Source organism: Microcaecilia unicolor, chromosome 7 (assembly GCF_901765095.1).
Source record: "Microcaecilia unicolor chromosome 7, aMicUni1.1, whole genome shotgun sequence".
NCBI lineage: Eukaryota > Metazoa > Chordata > Amphibia > Gymnophiona > Siphonopidae > Microcaecilia > Microcaecilia unicolor.
In genome coordinates, this window is record NC_044037.1 from 168,586,850 (window position 1) to 168,601,539 (window position 14,690).

Here is a 14,690-nt window from a genome sequence, read left to right on the forward strand (position 1 = left end):
GATGGCTAAGTGGAAGACCTGTAAGAAGCAAGTTGCAATAGTCTAAGCGAGAGGTGATAAGAGTGTGGATGAGGGTTCTGGTAGTGTGCTCAGAAAGGAAAGGGCAAATTTTGCTGATATTATAGAGAAAGAAACGACAGATTTTAGCAGTCTGCTGAATATGTGCAGAGAAGGAGAGGGAGGAGTCGAAGATGACCCCAAGGTGACGAGCTGATGAGACTGGAAGGATGAGAGTGTTATCCACAAAAATAGAGAATGAGGGAGGAGGTGAGGTTGGTTTAGGGGGAAAGATGAGAAGCTCAGTCTTGTTTAGTTTCAGATGGCGCTGAGACATCCAGGCAGCAATGTCAGACAGGCAGGCTAATACTTTGGCCTGGATTCCTGCTGAGATTTCTGGTGTGGAGAGGTAGGTCTGGGAGTCATCAGCGTAAAGATGATACTGAAAACCATGGGAAGAGATCAGAGTACCAAGGGAAGAAGTATAGATGGAGAAGAGAAGAGGTCCAAGGACAGATCCCTGAGGTACACCAACTGACAGTGGGATAGAAGTAGAGGAGGATCCACTAGAGTATACGCTAAAGGTACACTGGGAGAGAAAAGAAGAAAACCAGGAAAGAACAGAGCCCTGAAATCCAAGTGAGGACAGCGTATCAAGGAGTAGGCTGTGATCAACAGTGTCAAAAGCAGCATATAGATCGAGAAGGATGAGTATAGAATAGAGACCTTTGGATCTGGCCAGGAACAGATCATTGGAGACTTTAGCAAGCGCTGTTTCAGTTGAATGAAGGGGGCGAAAGCCAGATTGAAGTGGATCAAGAATAGCTTGAGATGAAAGAAAGTCAAAGCAACGGCGGTGAACAGCACGTTCAAGTATCTTGGATAGGAAAGGGAGGAGGGAGATGGGGCGTTAGTTGAAAGGACAGGTAAGGTCCAATGAAGGCTTTTTAAGGAGTGGTGTAACTACGGCATGTTTGAGGGCATCAGGAACAGTCACAGTGGACAGTAAAAGACTGAGGATATGACAGATAAAAGGGATGACAGTAGGAGAGATAGTGTTAAGTAGATGGGTGGGAATAGGATTAGAGGAACAGGTAGTTGGTTTCGAGGACGAAATAAGATGTGTAGTTTCGTCTTCAGTGATTTCGGAAAAGGAGGCAGGGGTTGGAGAGTTGAGAGAATGGACTAAGGGAAGGAGAGGTGGAGGTGACCTGGTTGAGAATTCAAGTTTAATCTTGTGAACCTTATCATGAAAGAACTCAGCCAGAGTCTGGGGGGAAAGTGAAGGGGGGGGGGGGGGTTGGAGGGGAAGGCACTTTGAGGAGAGAGTTCAGTGTGGCAAAGAGACGTCGAGGGTTTGAACCAAGAGAATTTGTCAACTGGATGTAATAGTCCTGTTTGGCAAGTAAAAGAGCAGACTGGAAGGAGGTCAGCAAGAATTTGAAATGTATGAAGTCAGCATGGGCACGGGATTTCAGCCAAAGGCGTTCAGCAGAGCGGGCACAGGAACGTAGGTAGCGGATTCTAGAGGTCAGCCATGGCTGGGGTTTGGTACATTTTACAGAACGGGAAATGGGAATAGCATGAGTATCCAGAGCAGAGGAGAGAATAGTATTATAGGAAGAGACAGCCTCATTGACAGACTTGGATAACATAGTGGTAGAGAAGAGATTAGAAAAATTGGAGGACAGAGTAGAAAGGTTAATAGCCTGAAGATTCCTAAATGTATTGGTTAAGATTGGACGGGATAGGGAGGAGAGTGTTTAAGTGTGAAAGTTATCAGATGATGGTCAGAGAGGGGAAGAGTTGAGGCACAGAAACTGGAGAGTGAGCAGTTTGAGGAGAGGATAAGATCTGGTCACCGTATTTCAAAAAAGATATGAAAGGTTCAAAGAAGAGCTACCAAAATGATAAAGAGGATGGAACTCCACCAATATAAGGAAAGGATAAAGAGGTTAGGCCTCTTCAGCTTGCAAAAGAGACGGTTGAGGGGGGATCTGTTTGAGGTCTATAAAATCCTGAGTGGAGTAGAATGGGTAGAAGTGAATCAATTTTTCATTCTTTCAAAAAGTAAAATGACCAAGGGACACAATAAAATTACATGGAAATACTTTTAAAAACAAATAGGAAGAAATATTTTTTCACTCCAAGAATAGTTAAGGTCTGGAACTCGCTGCCAGAGGTTGTGGTAACTGCGGTTAGAGTATCTAGGTTTAAAAAAGATTTAGACAAGTTCCTGGAGGAAAAGTCCATAGTCTAATATTCAGATGGAAATGGAGAAGCCGCTGCTTGCCATGGGATTGGTAGCATGGAATGTTGCTACTATTTGGGTTTCTGTCAGGTATTTGTGACCTGGATTGGCCACTGTTGGAAGTAGGATACTGGGCTAGATGGACCATTGGTCTGACCCAGTATGGCTATTCTTATGTTCTTATGTACCAATTAGAACAGAACATAAATGGACATTGAGGTAAATTTAATAAATGCTGCTGAAATTTTGGCAGCAGAATGCTGTGCTCTGAACATGAACTCTATAATGGTAGTTCTGTGCAGATTTGGCATTTATAGAACACTAGCGTAAGTTCACAGTTTTAGGCGCAAGCATTTATGCCATGTCAACGGCTAGTGTAAGTGCTTGTGCCTGTTGGCAATTAGGCATATAACCCCTAGTGATCTATAACCTGTGCATAATTCATAAGCATGCCCCTGACCCAACCATGCCCCTCCCACAGCCAAGCCCCTTAGAAGTTGTGCACAACAGAAATTGTGTACACAGTTTCTAGAATGGTGACTAAGGTCAGCTGCATGCGCATCTGGCAATCGGTGCTAATTAACACCAAATTAAGCTAATCATTGGCTGTTAAATCCAATTAATAGCCAATTATTAAATTAAGTTCTGTGTATAACTGACTTTATTTTATAAATTGGGTGCCCTACCTTGTGCACTAAGTGCAACGTTGGGCACCCAATTTTAGAGAATTAGGTGGATTGTGCTGTAAGAGCACATAGATATCATTTGGTTATGGCTGTATGACTTGCCCAAACTTTCAAATCACAATTTTCCAAATATATTTTCAGAATTTGTTTCTATTCTGTTTGTCCTCAGTGCGCGTGTCATGGGCATGCTAAGTGCGGGATTTGGGTGTTCCTCACACTTGGACATTTTTCTGCCATAATAGAACAAAAAGAAAAATGTCCAGGACTAAAACTAAGACATTTTGGTCCAGACCTGTTTTAATAACAACTAAGCCACAAACAAGTGCTCTAAAAGACCATATGACCACTGGAGGAATAAAGGAATGACCCGCTTACTCCCCCAGTGGTCACTGATCAACTCATACCACCCTCCCCAAAGATGTGTCACGTTCACTAAACAGGAACTGGGTTTGTGAGCCCTTGGATCACTGCCGAGGAGCAGCAGTGGCAGGCAAAACCACCCCACACCAGAAGCAAGGCAGAACAGACGTACCGGCAAATCCAGGCTAGGTCTCTGGCGGTCAGCCAGCAAGCAGAAGACAGGTCCAGGCAAAGGTTCAAAAGGCAGGTGGCAAGCAAAACAAAGTCCAGGTCCAGGCAAAGGTTCAAAAGGCAGGCTGCAAGCAAAAACAAAGTCCAGGTCCAGGCAAAGGTTCAAAAGGCAGGCGGCAAGCAAAGCAAAGTCCAGGATCAGGCAAGGTTCAAAAGGCAGGAAACCAGCAAACACAGAAACAGGTCCAGACAAAGTCTCTCAGGCAGAAGTGCACAAGCACCCACGACCAGGGCCTAAGACGCAATGCCAAGGCAAAGCCAGAGAGTTTCAAAAAGGCTAATAAGCCCAGACAGGAAAGACTCAGCTGCAGCAATCACCAGGAAGCTATGGTGGCTGTGCAGGCTCAATCCAAGCAAGCAAGCCTGGCAGCCTGGAAGATCCGGACCGGACTCAGCTAAAATCTGGAACGGGTGATGGTCCATAGCAGCAACCTGTACTGGCCACCAGAGGTCGAGGAAAGCACAGACGTAACAAGATGTGAAAGAAACAGTACATACCAGCCTCTATGACAGCCTCAGATGTTAAGGCCAGCTCTATTAGAGCAGCAATCAAGTCCCTGGAGTAGCCTAGTGGTCGGTGCAGTGCACTTTGGAGAAAGGTATCCAGGCCCATAGTCTAACTGTTACACTTGTGGTGGAATCTGTCAGCCTTTCCCCCAAACCCACCAAAGACCTATTGTACCCACATATAGGTTACACCTGTAGCCATAAGGACTATTATAGTGGTGTATAGTTGGGTACAGTAAGTTTTTGGTGGGTTTTGGAGGGCTCACCATATAATGTAAGGGTGAGATGTGTACCTGGGAGCTTTTATGTGAAGTACACTGCAGTGCTGTCTAGAGTGCCCCACTGCTCTGCTGGGATGTCTTTGTGGCCAGTGTACCGAGAAAGATGGCTCCTCTTTCATTCCAATGGCTTGATTTTGTGAGTTTTTCACTTGGACATATATTTTTTTAAATGGATGTAAAAGATAAATGCACAATGCTTTTCTTGTTACTTATGCCACTTTTATCAAATATAAACATAAATTTGTATTTCAGCTCTAAAAACTAGCAATAAAACTAGTCTCCAGAAAACATAGCTCTTAAGTCACTCCAATCCATCAGGCATATTCTCAGCCAGCCCTAGATTTTATAGCCCCATCTCCAAGGATTCTGAGATTTGTGGGTCTGCATTTTGTATGCTCAAAGCAGGATGCTTGATTCTAGAATTTTAAAGGATGGGAATTTATAAATTAAAATTGGCTGGAAGAATTCTTGATAGAAAAGAGTTAATTTTTGGACATACTGCTCAACCATCAGGATATACAACTGATTAGTTTTCTGGTAGCAAAGTAATTATGTGACAAACATAAATCTGCTATCGACAATGAATGAGTGTATTTCATTATGTCTTAGTTCACCTTTAAAAGCAGAGCTTGACTGGCCTCTTCACTAGAGTTATGACCACTATTTTTTCAAAGCCAACAAAATTAAGGAGCTGGACAAGAGCCTGAGTTTCAAAGAGAAGACTAGTGTTTGCCCTTGGCAGTACACCGGGCAAATAGTTCAGCTGACAAATTTGACATTGTACAGAATGAAATGTAGTAAGAGAATCAGTCTCTGTCAAACGATGTCAAAAAGGGTTTAAAGTTGTTTACTAGCCTCATGCAATGACTTACTCAGTGGATCATAATGAGGAAGAGAAAGCACTAACCATCATAATAGCCTGTGGGACTTAGTTTAGATTTGTAGAGGAACAGAAAAACAAAATTTGCTCAAAGAAAATAAAGCATTTTGTTTGGTCTTTCAAACATTCAACTGCCCTGGGTGAAGCTCCAAACCAAATGGCTGCAGAGATTTTCTGCGGCAGCCTTGTGAGACTGCCATGGGAGGTCCCGGCAGGCGGCAGCCATTTTCTGATTGAAACTAGCACAGGTAAAGGACTCGCTCCTGCCCATGTTGGTTCCAATTGCAAAATGGCTGCCAAGACTTCCTACGGCAGCCTCTGCCCGTGCCGGTTCCAATTGGAAAATGGATGCTGGGGCCCCCTGTGGCAGTCTCATAAGGCTGCTGCAGAAAGTCTTGGCAACCACTTGGATTGGAGCATCACACATGGAAGTAACAAGTGTGGTCCATTCCTGCTCCCAAAGAGGCCACTAGACCACCAGGGCTACTTGAAGGGAGCAGCAGCACAGAGCAGGATTAAGTAGAATTTGTTCCTGCCCTCTTGGGGAAGGCCTATGGTGGCCTATGGTGGGGCAAGAAGAGGGTGCAGGAGAGTGATTGTGGTGCCATATTAGGTCAGACCAATGGTCCATCTAGTCCAATATCCTGCTTCCACCAGTGGCCAATGTAGGTCACAAGTACTTGACAGAATCCCAAACATACATGTTTTATAGGCAACAGAACGCTAGAGCATTGACTTTTTAATAGGTCAACAATTACTCGGAGTCTGATGGTGGGCTAGTTCATTTTTGAAAGTGTTGCTGTACGACCCCTGATGCAGGCATTGAGTGCTGAAACGCGGCCCGTGTCGGGTCAATGATGTACAGCATCGATTTATACCACTAATTAAAGAACATGTTCCAGTTTTGAAAGCTCCTGGTACTTATTTGCTTTGTACTTTGAATCCTTCTCACATTTCTGAGACACAGTGAGACACATCACGCTACCATTCATCATAATACAAAGCAAGTGAGGGAAGGGAGCCATTATTAACTTTCTATTTCTTCTCTGGTTCTCAAGGTCATAATAGAGGAACAAATTCAGATGCAAAATTTGTTAATCTCACACTGGATTTTTTTTCCACAAAGAAAGCATTAAAATAGAGAATGTGTTATTTAACTCCCTGAAGGCAGATAAACTTTTGAGGGGAAATATGCCCAATATCATCTGGTACTGGCTGCCGTTCAGTAAGCTGAAATGATGGCAGCATTCCATTTTTGGTGCAATGCAGAATCTGATCAATAGCAAGTAATTAGGCATCACTTTGAATAGAAGAGAACGCTGAGATTGTTACCTCACAGTGAATTATGACTGATGTTAATCACTGCCTAAAGTGTTTCATCGAAGCAATATCTATCTTCTTGCAACTGCATCTAAAGTATATCCAAGGAAAAAAACCTTCATTCTTCCACAGGTATTGAACTGAAATTATATGCTGTGTGATACCAGAAGCAGCAGTGATTGAAAGCAGGGAAGCTTTGGTTAGTAATATAGTTTCACTGCTTACTGGATGCCAGCGATTACATCATTATCTAGTGACAAGATTTGCACCTTCAACAAAAGATGGAGCAATTTGGAAAATCAAGAAATATTAGGAACACTTACATCAAAAGATTAAGGTTTAGATCTCCTCTACTAGATTACATTTATCCCTTTCTATGACTTCAATTCAAATTTTGAAGGTAGGCAAAAATTATGTGCTGAAATAAATCTTAGCAAGCCACTGTCAAATGTCCCTTGAGGTGCTCTCAATATATATACATATATTTTTTGCAGCATAAAAACCACCATCATTGGAATATTTCTAGACATTTAGCAGGTAATTTTATAAATCCCTTTCATGCACAAAATACCTCTTATAAAATTAGGTCATGCCTAAAAGTATGTGCGATGTAAGTAAGTTCATACTTGTACAGTGAGCAAGAGTTTGTGTGAAGCCTGAACAGTCACAATTTATTATATGTGTATTTTATAAAGTTGGTCCTCAGTTGATATATAGGACTTCTATTCGTAGGTGTCAATACGTTTTAAAATTAGATGTTTATTTTTCCAGCTAATTAGGGGTTCTTTGAGAGTACAAAAGTCTGTCTGGCCAATACTCGAAGTGATTTAAGAGGGCAGGAGAGGCTCCTGGCCACTTAAATTGCCTGGAGCAACTTAACCCCTGATATTCAATGGCATTAAACTGAACAGTGCCGCTTAATATGGGTTCTGACTGGCCACAGAAAAAGTAGGCAAGTAAGGGGCAGTACAGGAGGGGGCACTGGGGAGGAGCTGGGGACAATGCAGGTGCCAGCAATATTCAGTGCCGGCACCCACATAGCTAAGTAGGTGAATTTAGGGCAGCTCAAAAGCTATGCGGGCCCCGGCACTGAATGTTGGCTGGGACCTGTACAAAAAAATATTGGAGTTTACCTTTGCTCCCTACTCCATCTGTGGTCCATACCCCCCCCCCCCCCAATCCACCACTTAAGAGTGAAGATCCCCTATCTCCATCCCCCCCACAGGTCCTGTCCCCTCTTATCCCCACCCCCACCTCTAACCCAGGATAGGCCCCACTGGGCCTGCCTGAGGTTCTTGGTGGTCCAGAAAGACCATTAAAGGCAGGAGCGAACCCACTAACTCCTGCCCCTATTGGTGCTGAATCTAAAAGGGTGTCACAACCTCTTGCGGGAGTTCAGTTAGGCCTGGGGGAGGGTTATCTTGGATTGGAGATGGGAAGATAGGGATGGGGGATATCATGGATCACAGAGGAGGGTGAGTGGAGAGCAGAGGGAACTGCAATATATTTTTTATGTGGGTACTGGCTGATATTCAGTTAATATGTCAGTAAAGATTTTCAGCAGCATAATGCCACTGAAAATCTGGGTATGGCCTCAGTGAGTGATACTTATCTGTGGAGGAGCTGCTTCTACTTGGATAAGTACTACTGAATATTGGGGCCTGACTGTAGCACTGAAGAAAAGCCTGGGGAGGGGTGAGAGTACTAGGGGAAGTGGTATTTTTCTAGTGTTTATCCAATAAACACCTTTTAAAATTATTTTTTTCATCGGGGGTGTTTTATCAGAGGTTATCAGTTAAAACCTAAAATCAGAAGTCCTAATGATATGTCTCAAGATTTTTATGATTAATAGAGTCCCAAGATATACACATGGAAGAAGAAGGAATTAATACAAACTCAATATTTCTTAGAAACAATCCATTACCGAGGTTTTAACTCTTGTCATGCCTATTGTGGCGTGAGGTGGGTTCCTGGGAAGTGAGGTGTCCTTGGTTCATGGGATGCCTCCAGTGGTGTCCCTGGATAATCTTATAATCCTTTGGAGACTTAATGGTACATTAGTGAATTGCATTCCACAAAAATCAGGTGGAGTGTTTTGGTGACCTGGTGCTGTAGTGCCCTCCAGAGTCATAAATCTACCAATCCAATTTGTCCTGTATAGCCCCAAAAGAAAAAAAAATCAAGCCAAAAGGCAATTAATACAAACAAATAAATAAAATGATCAGACAACAAAAGAATTTTGTTCTATTTATTGATTAGAAATATTATATCAGTTTTTGGAAAGTACAAGCTATGGCTTGAGCCTACAAGAGCCTACCCTCAGTCATTGGCCTTCAGTCTCACTGACAGTGGTAGTGAATCTCAATATTTGGGATGGGCCACCATTGGCATCTCTGCAATCTGTTGGATTGTTGCCTTTTTTTTTTTTTTAGCAGTGGTTTATATAATGATATCTTCCAGTTTGTCAGCCATATTGTTGTCTTTGAAATCTGCTACCATAGATTAGTGATATCTTTAATGCACTCTTCTGTCTGTAAATTGATTTAATGTATGCTAACCTATGAATACACATTAAAAAGTTTTAACAATATAAAAATGTCATTAAAAGAAAGTATGAACCCCCTCCCCCAAATATGGCCAAATACTGGGAACAAGCCCAATCCAAGAGTGAAGAAAAAATATTTTGTCCTCTGCACATTCCTAACACCTATACATCCCACTTCTTCAATAACCATGTCACCTTTTATAATGCAGTCATTGTATATCCTGGTGTAGTGCTTCTTAGGATCAATGTGTTGCATGTTTTCTGCTATAAGTACTCTAAACAGGATGTTTATCAGTACTCATGGAAGCAGTTGTACCTTGCACAATCAAATGGACACCTCTGGAGATCAAAGTGTGACTCCTGTCATTCACTGTTCTGATATTTTATTTACAGTAACTTCTCGAGTAAAATCACCATTGAACACAGGATGCCAGACAACCCAAACGGATGAGGTCTCTTATAGGGCTTCATGTCCTAACTGGCATCTAATGTTACCTGCTGATTTTACCATACACCTTTGCTATTATTTAGGGGGAAAGTTATCAATGTGGGCTACTGTTAAGACGTGAATAATGGCGCGCTGCAGGGATCTGTACTGGGAACAGTGCTATTTAACATTTATGAATGATCTGGAAATTGGAATGATGAGTGAGGTGATTAAATTTGCAGATGATACAAAACTATTCAAAGTTGGCAAGACACATGCAGATTGTGAAAAATTGCAGGAAGACCTTAGGAAATGGAAGACTGGGCATCCAAATGGCAGATGAAATTTAATGTGGACAAATGCAAAGTGATGCATATTGGGAAGAATAATCCAAATCATGGTAACCTGATGCTGGGGTCCACCTTAGGAGTCAGCACTCAAGAAAAAGATCTAGGTGTCACTATAGGCAACATGCTGAAATCTGCCCAGTGTGCGGTGGCCAAAAAAGCAAACACGATGCTAGGAATTATTAGAAAAGGGATGGTAAATATGACCAACAATATTATAATGCCCCTGTATCGCTCCGTGATGTGACCTCAATAGTCCTTAAGCTTCATCCCCCCAATCGTAAAGGTCTAAAATACAAATTAATGCACGCATCTACCTTTTCCTATATGAGCACGCAGCTCTGGAACGCGTTGCCACGTAACCTGAAAACGGTCTATGAATTGACTAATTTCCGTAAACTATTGAAGACCTATCTCTTCGACAAGATATATCACAAAGATCAACACATTTAACTGTATAATCTTTAATATATCCAGAAATGTCTCATAATGTCTTTTGCTTTAACACTATCATGTATTTCACCACCATGTAACCCAAAACCCTCTGTAAAACCAAATGTATATTCTGTTCTTATTTCCAGTATCCATGATGAATTGTAAGCCACATTGAGCCTGCAAAGAGGTGGGATAATGTGGGATACAAATGCAATAAATAAAATAGTCAGTAGTTGTAGGATCTCTGTCTGCATTGTGGGGTTCTTTTACTAAGATGCACTGAAAAATGGCCTGCACTGGTGTAGACACGTGTATTGGATACGCGCAGGTCCATTTTTCAGCGCATCTGAAAAAAAGGCCCTTTTATTGGGCCGAAAATGGACGTGCAGCAAAATAAAAATTGATGCCTCCATTTTGGGCCTGAGATCTTACTGCCACCCATTTTCTTAGTGGTAAGGTCTCACACGTTAACTGGGCGGTAATCATCAGTGCGCGTACACTGCTGGTTACCGCCCAGTTAGTGCCATGTGGTAGAAAATAAAAAAAATATTTTGTGTCGTGCATATCGGAAACGTGTACAAAATAGAATTACCGCCCGGGCATCGCGGTAGCTGGCTGGTAGTTCCAAATTGACACGGATGCGCATAGGCACCTATGCACCTTAGTAAAATGGCCTCTGTGAAAAATAGATTCCAAGATGGCGCTTTGATCGGACGCACCTGAGTTTGCTCTTGAGGTAACTCCGCTGTTCAGCCTCTTCGCTACCGCCGTAGCCTCGTCTTTTTTGATGGGGAAACGGAGGGGGAAAGTTAAGGAACATCCCTCGGTTCCTGAAACATCTTTGGCGTGGCGGCAGACGACCCTGCAATTCCCGAAGCAACAACCGGGACCCCGGGGAACTTCGACCCCTTCTGCAGCTCTCGATGCGTCGGCGTCAATTGAGAGCGCTAACGGGGCTTCCCTGAGCCCTGTGGAGCGCATTGCTCCGCCCCAGCCTGGAAGGGAGTTGCTGACAGCCCAAGCAGTGACGGATACCGAAGGGGTTCAACCTAATCTGCTAGAGGGAAGGTCTGCAGCGACAGTGAATGGACTCCAACCAAGAGAGGCATTAATTCAATCAGCACTACAGGTATTTCCTCAAGACATTGTTACTAGACTGTCTCAAGTTGGGGCTCAAACTCAATCCCTCCCTGGTGCTAGTGGCGTGGTTAGACCAGCAATTGTGACATTAGAGTCACTATGGGACATGGTTTACAACATTCAAACCTCTATGCAAACTACATTAAAAGAAAATACTGACAATATAAAAACTCTTTCTGAAGCTGCGCTACTCCAAGCACAAGTGTCTGCACAGTAATCCTCGAAACTGGAAAATGTGAATACTAAATTGCAAGAAATGGGAACTTTAGAAACTGCACTGGTTAAGGATAACAATTTTCTGCATAAATGAATGGAGTATTTGGAGAATCAGGCCAGGAGACTTAACCTTAGGTTTCTTAACTTCCCTAAATCTCCTCTAATTCCTCTTGTTGAAATGGTAAAAAAATATATGGTGGATATTCTTGGAATGGATAAGGACTCGTTACCCCCCATAACACGGGCCTTGTACATCTGGAACCCAAAGGGGGCCATGGAAACCCCCCAGTAGTGGGAGATGGAATGAATCTGACTTCATTCCTCGAGAGTTCACTGGAAATTATTACCCAGAGGTCTACTATGCTGGTCACTTTTGTTCTGGAGCCTGATCGCAATGCTATATTAAGACTTTCCTTAAGACATTTAGAAAATCTGTTTATGGGCTCAAAGATCCGTATTTTTCCAGATCTCTCAAAGCCTACACAAACTAGGCGCATGGCCTTTTTGGAACAGCGTCCTAGAGCGTTGGCATTGGGAATAAACTTTGTATTACGATTTCCTTGTACATATAATTTACTGCTTGAGGGTAAACAGTTTCAATTTGTGGACCCAAAACAGTTAAAAGAATTTCTTGATGCTAGAGTAGATATGAATGTTGTATGCCCTCCATAAATAGCAGGCTAGGGTCGTTAACCCGAGGTAGCAACCGTTAGATTATTTTCTTAAATACTTTATGTTATCTATGTTTCTGAATTCTTGGAATCTAATTTTTCTTAATTTGTGGACGAATAGGCCTTAAAGATTTTTTCTTTATATGGATTTCCTGATTGTAATGCCGATTGCATATTCACAGTTTGTAGTGAAATGTTGAAATATATTAATTAATAAATAAATAATAATAAAAAAAAAAAGTAAAAGGGCCTCTGTGTGCGTTAGGGTTTCTTAAAAAGAGGAGAAGCCAAGACATATTGTTGGCCATGTTCTGGATCTGCTTTTCCTTTACATTCAATGAAGTGCTGTTATTATCTTACAGTGACTTTTTATAGAGCATGTTCCTTGGTCTGATGACCATTTTATGCAAGTTCAGTGGAGAATTGTTAATGGTGAGGAACTGCAAGGCAGGCAGTATGCTAATGCGTCTATCCAGAGAGTTGGTTGTCAATTGTTTTTTTGAAAAATGACCTATTGAGAAAATTTTAGTGGAATGTAAAGATCCTAGAGTATTGATTGAGAACTGGAATTTATGTTTATCTGCAAAAATAAAGTTGCTCTGTAATAGAAGGGCAGGCAGAACAGGATTTATATAGGAATTGCCCTTCTACAACAGTTATAAATAGCAATACCCTGGTCTACTTTTACAGTAGTAATTTTGTGTCCAGTCACACATTATTTGCTAATTATATATATGGTGCTCAAAATTGTGCATGCAAATTTGGGCACGTGCCCAAATTGTGTATCCAATTTAGTTCCTTAAAGAACTAATTAGCACTGATAATTGGACACTAACAATTATTGGTGCTAACTGGCAATAATTAAGATATGTGCATAAATTTTCTGCATGGATTTGAAAGGGACATGGCTATGGTAGGGGCAGGGTTGGGTCAGGGGTGGTCTAGGATTTGCATACAGTGTTATAGAATTTGGGGGATTTGCATCTAATTTAGGGTTCAATTGGCATTGGGCGTGGATCTTGGCACTAAATGCTATTCTGTAAGCAGCGTCATTTACAAACTTGAGGGGCCCTTTTACTAAGCCGTGTAAGCGTCTATGTGTGCCCAACGTGCTCCAAAATGGAGTTACCACCCGGCTACCACATGGCTCTTGCGGTAATTTCATATTTGGCATGTGAGTATTGGATGTGTGCCAAGTGGCATTTGACGAGAGTAGGTCATTACCGCCTGGTTACTGCGTGAGTCATTACTGCTAGGTCAATGGCTGGCGGTAAGATCACAGACCCAAAATGGATGTGCGGCAATTTTGATTTTGCAAACTGGATCAGTGCACACCCAAAACCTATACTACCGCAAGCCATTTTTCAGTGCACCTGAGTCACACATATATATATACATATATATCTATATATATCTATATAATATTTTTCAGATGTGCATATCAGACACATGCCAAAAATGAAATTACCGCAAGAGCCACGTGGTAGTCGTGTGGTAACTCCATTTTGGCGTGTGTTGGGCATGTGTAGATGCTTACATGGTTTAGTAAAAGGGCCCCTAATGTAGCTAATTCCATCATAAAGGCTGTAGAAATTGGAGGAAGAGGCTGTTTCTCCAATAGCACCTTCTCAATAATCAACAATGCTGTCTCCTGGGTTATATTTGTATATAAGCATAGACGGTCGGTGGCCCAACTGTTTGGGGAGGCTAAAGGGGCGGGGTTAGGGGGTGGAGCCAGGGGTGGAGCTTAAATCCATAATTGTCTGATAACACACAGAAAAAATAAATAAAAATAAAAGTCACAATTAATACCTTTTATTAAATTTAGATATTAGATATGTATCATATGTCAAAGAATAAAGTGGTTGCTCAAAGCATATACTAACCACAATCGCTCAACAGAAAAACACTATGCACAAATTTGTGCAAAAACACACTCAGAACCTTACTGTACCATAACACTAGGCAGACCCTAATACACCAATATACCACCCATATGGAAAATGCAGACCGTCAACAATATGAAACAAGGGATCATAATATCACAATTCTCATGTAGAGCCACAAAACACCCTTTTAGGGTGGATAGTGTTCACAATGAGCTCCTTTTATTAACAACTATATGTAGATCCTTCAAGAGGTAGTGTGTCATGATTTAGGCTCTAAAACCCTTTCTGATGTTTTGGTGCCACCTCAGTAAGGCCAATACACAATCTCTCCACTACAAAACACTATACACAAACTTGTGCAAAAACACACTCATAACCTTAGCAAACCATAACAGCACTAATTCCAAGGACAGGACGAGCTACAACCTTATGCGTGGAAAGGCAGCACTGTAATTACACTGGGCTCTAAAACCTAGTGAAACAAAAAAAACCCAAAAAGGGCTGTAA